The sequence below is a fragment of the Pinus tabuliformis genome, chromosome 7 (genome assembly GCF_031772625.1).
Source record: "Pinus tabuliformis cultivar Carrire ecotype Pingquan chromosome 7, CPIR1, whole genome shotgun sequence".
Lineage (NCBI taxonomy): Eukaryota > Viridiplantae > Streptophyta > Pinopsida > Pinales > Pinaceae > Pinus > Pinus tabuliformis.
The window spans coordinates 1,684,478,963-1,684,487,223 of NC_142293.1; the positions used below are offsets into that span (position 1 = coordinate 1,684,478,963).

At 32.1% G+C, this 8,261-nt stretch overlaps 1 pseudogene; it reads left to right on the forward strand.

The window, feature by feature from the left end:
- Positions 1-4,866: 4,866 nt before the first annotated feature.
- LOC149254968 (endoglucanase 16-like) lies at positions 4,867-7,952 on the forward strand (annotated as a pseudogene).
- Positions 7,953-8,261: the final 309 nt, after the last annotated feature.

The window sequence follows — 8,261 nt, forward strand, 5'->3', positions numbered from 1 at the left end:
AGGTTTAAGATTTCCATATTCTTATATTTCACAATAAATTTATTTTTCAATTAATATTTCATATTGGATACAAGAATATGTATGTGATTTTTTAAATAAAAATATGTTTTTTAAATATTAATATATTTTTTGTGCTCAATATTTTATTGATTTTATTAATTATTTAATTTAATTTTGTAATTAATTTTTTTTCTTGTGTTTTATCTCAATGCACATGTTTCCAGTTAGGATAGGTAATTAGACATAATATTTCTAACATATACAAATAGTTAGATTTTAGAAATTTTAATGTTATTTTTCTAATTTAATTGATATTAAATTTATTCCAACATTTTAGGTGGAAACTATACCAAATGAGAGCAAGTCCAATGGGGACTTGCCATTAAATGATTCTAGCTTGTTGTTGCTGGAATTTTTTTTCCAACAATTAACATGCTAATTTGAACCATAAGGATATTGTTTAAGATGATGTTATCATAAAATAATCAACTATAAATCTAAAGTTAAGATGAATTCACATATACATTTCAAAGTTATTGAATAAAGTTAAGATGAATTTGCATATACATTTCAAAGTTATTGAATAAAGTTAAGATGAATTTGCATATACATTTCAAAGTTATTGCATGTTATTCAAGCTACTTTTTATTGAGAGTAGAATTTTTAACACACACACACACACACACACACACACACACACACTTTTATATAACAAAAATACAAATATTATAGAAATATTCAAACAAATTAAGTGATTATGTATGATTGTATGTTATTAATACTAATGTAGATCCATCTTACATCTATTAATCACTAAGTGGAATAAAGGTCAATTGCAACACCAATTTATTTGTGACTAAAAGATTGAGATTTAGATGGATTTATGTGCGTTTATTTTCTTATGACTATTATGGATGATGAAAAAATCAAATTTTATGAACTTTATTTTTCAATTGAATTTATAAGGATTACAATACATTATACATCTCTCCTATACCACGTTTAAAGTGCACCTGTTTACTCTTGCTGGGAAAATGAAATATGGAGTGCATAATCCTTTACTAATAGTGTTTTTGAATAATAATAATATATTATCATGGTTGTGATGGAATGAATAGCCATATTATCAATGCCTTGGACATGAACATTAGTTTTTTTCCCTTGGAAAAATATGGAGTGCATAACCCTTTACTAATTGTGTTTTTGAATAATAGTAATATATTATCATGGTTGTGATGGAATGAATAGCCATATTATCAATGCCTTGGACATGAACATTAGTTTTTTTCCCTCGGAAAAATTTGGGCAGATCAACCCCGAAGGGAATCTTTTAAAGCCCGTCGACGAGACTAGCAGGGTCTAACCCCAAGGGTGTCGAGGAGAATTGCTCGTGTGACCTCCCGATCGGGGAGGTACTTAACAACAGGGACTCAAATATTTGAGCTAACCCTTGGGGCTTGGACATGAACATTAGTTGTTTTCAATTCTAGTGAATATAATTGATCTGTGGGAACAAATTTTGATCTCTTCTATGAATCATAGGAAACTACACTCAATCATTCCCAACAAAGAACAAATGCTATACCGAATTTATTATTTCACACAACCTTTACATTTAAACTTTATCTATAAAAACAAAATGTTTTAGAGGTAGAAATTTAGAAGGAAGCATTAGAAACTCCTATTGAGTCCATCTAGTTGTACTACCATCTTAGATCACAAATTACTCTTGAATTTAGTCAAAGTAGAGTATCATCCCTTAAGACATCAAAATCCATTATATGTACTTGGAAAGAAGTTTAGAATATGAATATAAAAAACCTCATGATGGTCATTTTTATAAGTCGTATTGAATGTAGAAGACTCTTTTTGGCTTTGCCATGCCAATTAATTCATTTTAGATTCAACTGGATTTTTTGCGTAGCAAATATATCTTTATAGAAAAACATTTTGAGGGAAATTACACATGCATTTATTCTTTTCAAATTAGTTTTTGTATCATGAGTATGGTCTTAATTTCAATTATGTGTGCCCATGTTTCTATATAAATAGTTTCATCTTGTAGACTTTAGTTAATTTATAGCTTCTATCTTCTCATGCCAACTTCTTTAATTCAATTTTAATTCAACCCGGCACACTATATTAGAGCTAAACAATTCCATTAAATTCATTATGCCTTCATCATGAAAGATTCAAAATAGATAGTGTTGATCCATAACATGCACTTGGGATAGATTCCCTTTGGACCCTTTGTGGGTGACTAATGAACCCCAAGATTGCATATTCATATTTAAAACTATGTATTTATAATATATTAAATTATATAATTCAATATTATTTTTATCAGTTTCAATCACAATTGGATATAAACATGTTTTACCCATTTATTTGTGTTTCTTACATATCCAAGCTCGCAAATAGTTTAGTTGTTGTACTATATTAATGCAAAAATCTAATTAATATTGTACTTTTGTGCTATTCATTACTAAATTTAGTTAGTTCATTTTTATGATGTGTTTCTTATGATATTCTTTATTTTAATGAAACATAGAAAAGAAATTGATATTGTATATTAAAATGAGATAAGTTTGAGTGCCAATGGAAAACAAAGTGGGCCTAATAATACCCACCTAGCATATAATTTAAACTAAAGAAAGCATTAAGATATGATATGAGATTGGGTAAACCTAAAATAATGTTGGTATAATAAATACCCATAGTCCAAGTTTCTATTCTCCATTTCTTAGGTTAAGAAATAGATGCTTCATGTTATATCATTTGTACATCATTTATACTCTATCAAAGGGAAGAAAATTAACTTGGGTGTTTAGTGACTTTCATTAAATTCACTCACCAAAAATAATCGTGTATAGTATGGAATTTTAACTTTGGTACTCACATATGATTATACCCTAGAAGGTTCCTGGAACTATTCACCCATGCTTGACCCACCTTATGATTATATGATAGCTCTCAAATTATACATCACATTCCAAGAGCTAGTTTCACCTTGGTATAGACATGGGACACCATTGGGATGTTTAACATTATGGTGAGTTCTTTGATTCCTTGTTACCCCATTGGTATCATACCCTGTGTTGCTAGTTTGCCTCATTTTTTTCCATTCGGTCATTTTTTTGGTGCATTTCCTAAGTTCACTAAACCATTTGAGGGCACAAACCCTTAATATGGGTCCATCGTTACTTAGGATGCCTTAAATAAGGTTCATAGCTATTTAAATCTATTTGGAAGTTGTTATTTAGTGGTAAATTTTAGTCAAATATCCAATATTTATTGATTTCTTCCTATTGATCATACCATAAATTTCCTTTAAATGGTATCATGAATGTGAATTAGCAAGTCAGATAATAGAGGGGCATTTCGGGCCTAAATGATCTGCAATATCATTGTAACCAAATCGACAACGTGTAACCAAAATACATAACACACTACTTTTATAGGATTTTGACACTTATTGGAACATGAAAATGTTTCAGGTGAACTTCACAAGTTCACCTTGTTATTAAGTTAAAGGTTCTAATTAGAAATTTATGTTAGGATATTTAGACACTTAGGAGTTAGTTGTGCTCAACTTGGTCTAATGTGTCTATTAGGTAGAATCATGTTTCTTTAGTATGAATTAATTGCATCATAATTTGATGGTCATGATGTATTCTAGACATAAAGTAATCTAATGGTTTACATTCTCCTCGATATTAATGACTATTGATCCATGACTTAACACCCAATCGGTCCATAATGTCGATTTAAAGAGCATGGGGGGTCACTGTTAATAATGATTTCATGAGAAATATCTTATGTAAAGTTCTTTCCTTTATCATCAGTTAAATTTCCTCTAGTGGCCACATTGACTGGGGATGTGGAGTATTTCCCTCTTTGAGGGTTTCAACCACATAAAAATACTAGAGCTATGATATTTGATCTAGTTGTGTGAGTAGTTATTGAAGGTGTTTGTCTTATATGGAATGAATTATCATCTTGAACATGTATCATAGCATGTTAAAATAGCTACTCTTTTTGTTGATCAATATCTTGAGCTTGTGTTGCCATTTCTAAAATTAATTATTTCCACACATTTTTTTCCTAAACAATTTATTCCATTATGTCTAGAGAATTGGTTTTAGTTAATAACACCTTTCCTTTCATAAAAAAAGGTGTCTATTTTCCCAAGATACAATTTTTTTCATTATGTCATGAGATATACAATTTAATTACACTTTAAAATAATAATTATAGAGTTCGTTTTCCATTTTTCTGTTTATATTCTTAGTTTTATACTCTTTATAATTTACATATTTTTAGTTTGATACTCTTTATAATTTACATTTTCCCTTTTCCCCGCACTCTATAAAATCTTGGAAAATTAGAAGCAGTGTTGAAAATATTTTCTTAACTACATATTCTCTTTGTAGTGTGCTCTATGTGATCTCAAAAAATAAAAAAATAAAGGGAAAACTTGTATTTTTTAGGCAAGTTAATTAATACTTAACCCCATTGTTGTTGAAAATTTAACATTTGCTCGTTAAAAGTACTGCGAGGAAATGGTGACGAGGCGACCTTATACAGTGACTTATCAGTTAGTTAATGTTTTCATGGAATTTTCCTCCTTTCATATAGAACAGACTTCTCTAGCCTTCAAAATAAGCCCCACATCAACCATGCATGCAAAACATGTACAAGACTTCTTTGTCCTGCAAAACCTGTACAAGCCCCATGTGCATGCAAACGAGAGATCGATTTCCCTTCGTCATTACACGTTGGATGCGTGAGACTACAAATATATATACGCATCAACTTTTGCAGATTTTTATTTTTGTAGCCATTTACTGATCAATTGCAGCAGAAATGGGTTACAGGCTTACCGTGGAAAGGTTTGTGTGTATAATTCTTGCTACTGTGCTGTCTGCTCATCATCAGTTTGTGTTGGGTGAGTTTGACTACAAAGATGCTCTGCATAAATCTATTCTGTTTCTGGAGGCTCAACGTTCAGGAAAACTGTCCAGCAGTAGCAACAGGATAAGCTGGAGAGGAGATTCTGCTCTAACAGACGGACAAATCCAAAATGTAATAACAATATTTTCTCATTTTGGTATTGCCATCTGTTCCGGATTGTTTTAGAAATGTTGTTTCCTGAATGTTTTAGAAGTGTTGTTAATCATACCCAAAATGGCAAAATAACGACGCTGATCTTATCAATGCGAAAATAACGAGGATATTTCTCAGCACTATCAATTTCCAGGATATTCTGGAAATATACAATTAAGTTATTAACATAAAGATCCCCGCAACCCACCTACAATGTGAATTCTATCAACATTCTCTGTCCATATAAATTAGGAATTGATTATTTGGTGCAGATCTTCAAGAAGTCTGGAAAGATACAATGATGTTCAACATGGCTTTTACTGTGTATTTATGTAGGTGGATTTGGTGGGCGATTACTACGACGCTGGGGATAATGTGAAGTATGGGGATAATGTGAAGTATGGGTTTCCGATGGCATTCACCGTTACCATGTTGGCATGGGGAGCCCTTCAGTACAGAGATGAACAGCAGCGGGAGAGTTGGAGAACATTAGGGATGCCATTACGTGGGGAACTTATTATTTCATGAAAGCAAGCGCCACCGAAGACCAGCTGTGGGTTCAGGTGAATTAATTACCATCCCAACTAAATTTACTCATGGATCACAACAAAATTTAGTAAGGATCACAACAAATAGCAATTATGAGTTTAGTTATGGATTTGTTTTTAGGTGGGAGATCCAACTGCAGACCATAACTGTTGGGAGAACCCAGAGAGGATGGACACTCCAAGGACTTTGTACAGAATAGATACATCCACTCACGGGACAGAAATTGCAGCAGAGACTGCTGCAGCATTGGCCGCTTCCTCCGTCGTCTTTGCAGCCATTGACAAACCTTATTCCATTCTCCTACTCCAAAGAGCTACTTTGGTATAAGATTATGCGTATTCTAAAATCACTTATACTGTATTATTGGTTTAGAACAGCGATTGCAGATTTGAGAGATATTGAGATATTTTAGAATCCTACTGTACTGTTAGGAAAAAGGTCAATGGTTTAATTTCTTTTCACTATTATATACTATTTTTAGAATTTACAGTCCAGATAACTTTAGTAATTAAAACAAACATATGATAGGAAACAATTTCTTTTCACTGTTCTATTCTATTCTATTCTTAGAATTTACAATTTAGATAACTTTAGCAACTTATGATAGGTCATATTTGTTTGTGGATGAATGTTTTTTTATAACTTTTATTTTAAATTTAATTTAATGTCTTCATTTTTGGAATATTTTGGGATCAGACAAATACGGGTGAGATTACTTATTTGAGGTTGCCTACGTTTTTTATGATTCCAAAATATTCCAAAAATCTTTCAAAAATGCCCATTTTTAACATGTCTATGAAATTCATGTCTTAGATTCAAAATTGAAAATTAATTTAATGAATTGTCTTCTCCAACATTTTAAAATACTCATATAATTGAATATTAATTTAGTGCAGCTCTTTCGTTCATGTGTTAGATTCAAAATTGAAAATTAATTTAATGAATTTTCTTTTCCAACTTTTTATGATACTCATGCAATTGAATATATCATTTAGTACAGCTTTTTCGTTTTGCCTACCAGTACCGCGGAACATATCATGGAGAATGCCCTTTCTATTGCTCTATCTCAGGCTATGATGTATCTTTCCTTAACATTATAAATTTTACTTCCTTTTTCACTTCACACTATTATTTATTTAAACTATAGAGTATGTAACTTATTGAAGTCTTCTTATTATTCCTCTACTAACTAACATACATGACGAGCTTGCATGGGCAGCGGTGTGGCTATATAGAGCAACTGGATTGCCATATTATACCAAATACATACTCCACCAAAATTTTTGTACTTCCAATGAGTATGAGTTCAATTGGGATCTCAAATGTGCAGGAGTTCAAATCCACCTGTCTAGTGTAAGTCCATATTCACATAAACATATGAATCACCTGCAAGTTTTCAAAGGCCAAGCAGAAGTGTTCCTCTACTCAGTTCTTCCACAAAGTCCTCAATTCCAAAATTCCATCACACCAGGTAAATGAAAATTTCTCCCTATCATGCTCCGAGTTTCAAACTCATTAACAGTGTTTGTATTTGTTGAGTTTCAAAATTAAGCTCATTAATAGTGTTTGTATCTGTTGCACTTGTACAGGAGGTTTGTTGTTTGTTAGAGATGGTGCAAATACACAATAAGCTACAGGCACATCATTCCTTGTATCAGTTTACAGTGACTTACTTACTGTCACGATATAAGCAATACCTGCAATTTGGCGATCAAACATATGAACCAAGCATTCTTATTGCATTTTCCAAACAACAAGTACATATACATATTATAATTTTTTAAGTGTTGCAAAATATTTAATTAATGAGGAGAAGAATTGAGCACACTTGTATATCCATTCCAGCTTTCTCAGAGTATAAGAGATTCAAAGTTAATTAAATTTGATTTGTTTTTTCATATCATAATTTGAAAAAACCAGCAAAGTAGTAGCTAACAAATCCACTTTGTATATGTAAATTGCAGGTGGATTACATTTTGGGCAAGAATCCTGCTGGTATGTCTTTCATGGTGGGTTTTGGTGACAAATATCCACAACAAGCTCACCACAGAGGGTCCTCCATAGTTTCGATATACGAGGATTCCAGAAAGATATCATGTACTGAAGGTTTCACTTTGTGGTTCAACAGAGAAGCACCAAACCCAAATGAATTAACAGGTGCAGTTGTGGGAGGGCCTGATCGCTATGACGGGTTTGAGGATAGCAGGGCTGATTCCACCAAGCTTGAGCCCACGACGTATATCAATGCTCCTCTCATGGGAGTCTTGGCTAAGCTCCACAGCAACATCATGGAATAATAGACATAACAAGGCCGATTCGTGCAAGCTTGAGCCCACAACTTATATCAATGATCCTCTTGTGGGAGTCCTGGTTGGAATCACGGACTTAAGTTCAAAAAGTTATGCTAGTAATATCTTTTACTAAGTCTGTATTCTATATGAAAATCTGAGTCGATGGAAATATATATGAATTTTGGTACTTCTGGGCTCCAGAATTGTTTTGTTTCATTTCATCCTGTTGAATCCTATAATCAGATTGAAGACTTGTTTTTACATCTTAGATCCCATATGCAGATTGAAAATTCTTCTATTTTTAAATAGTAGTGA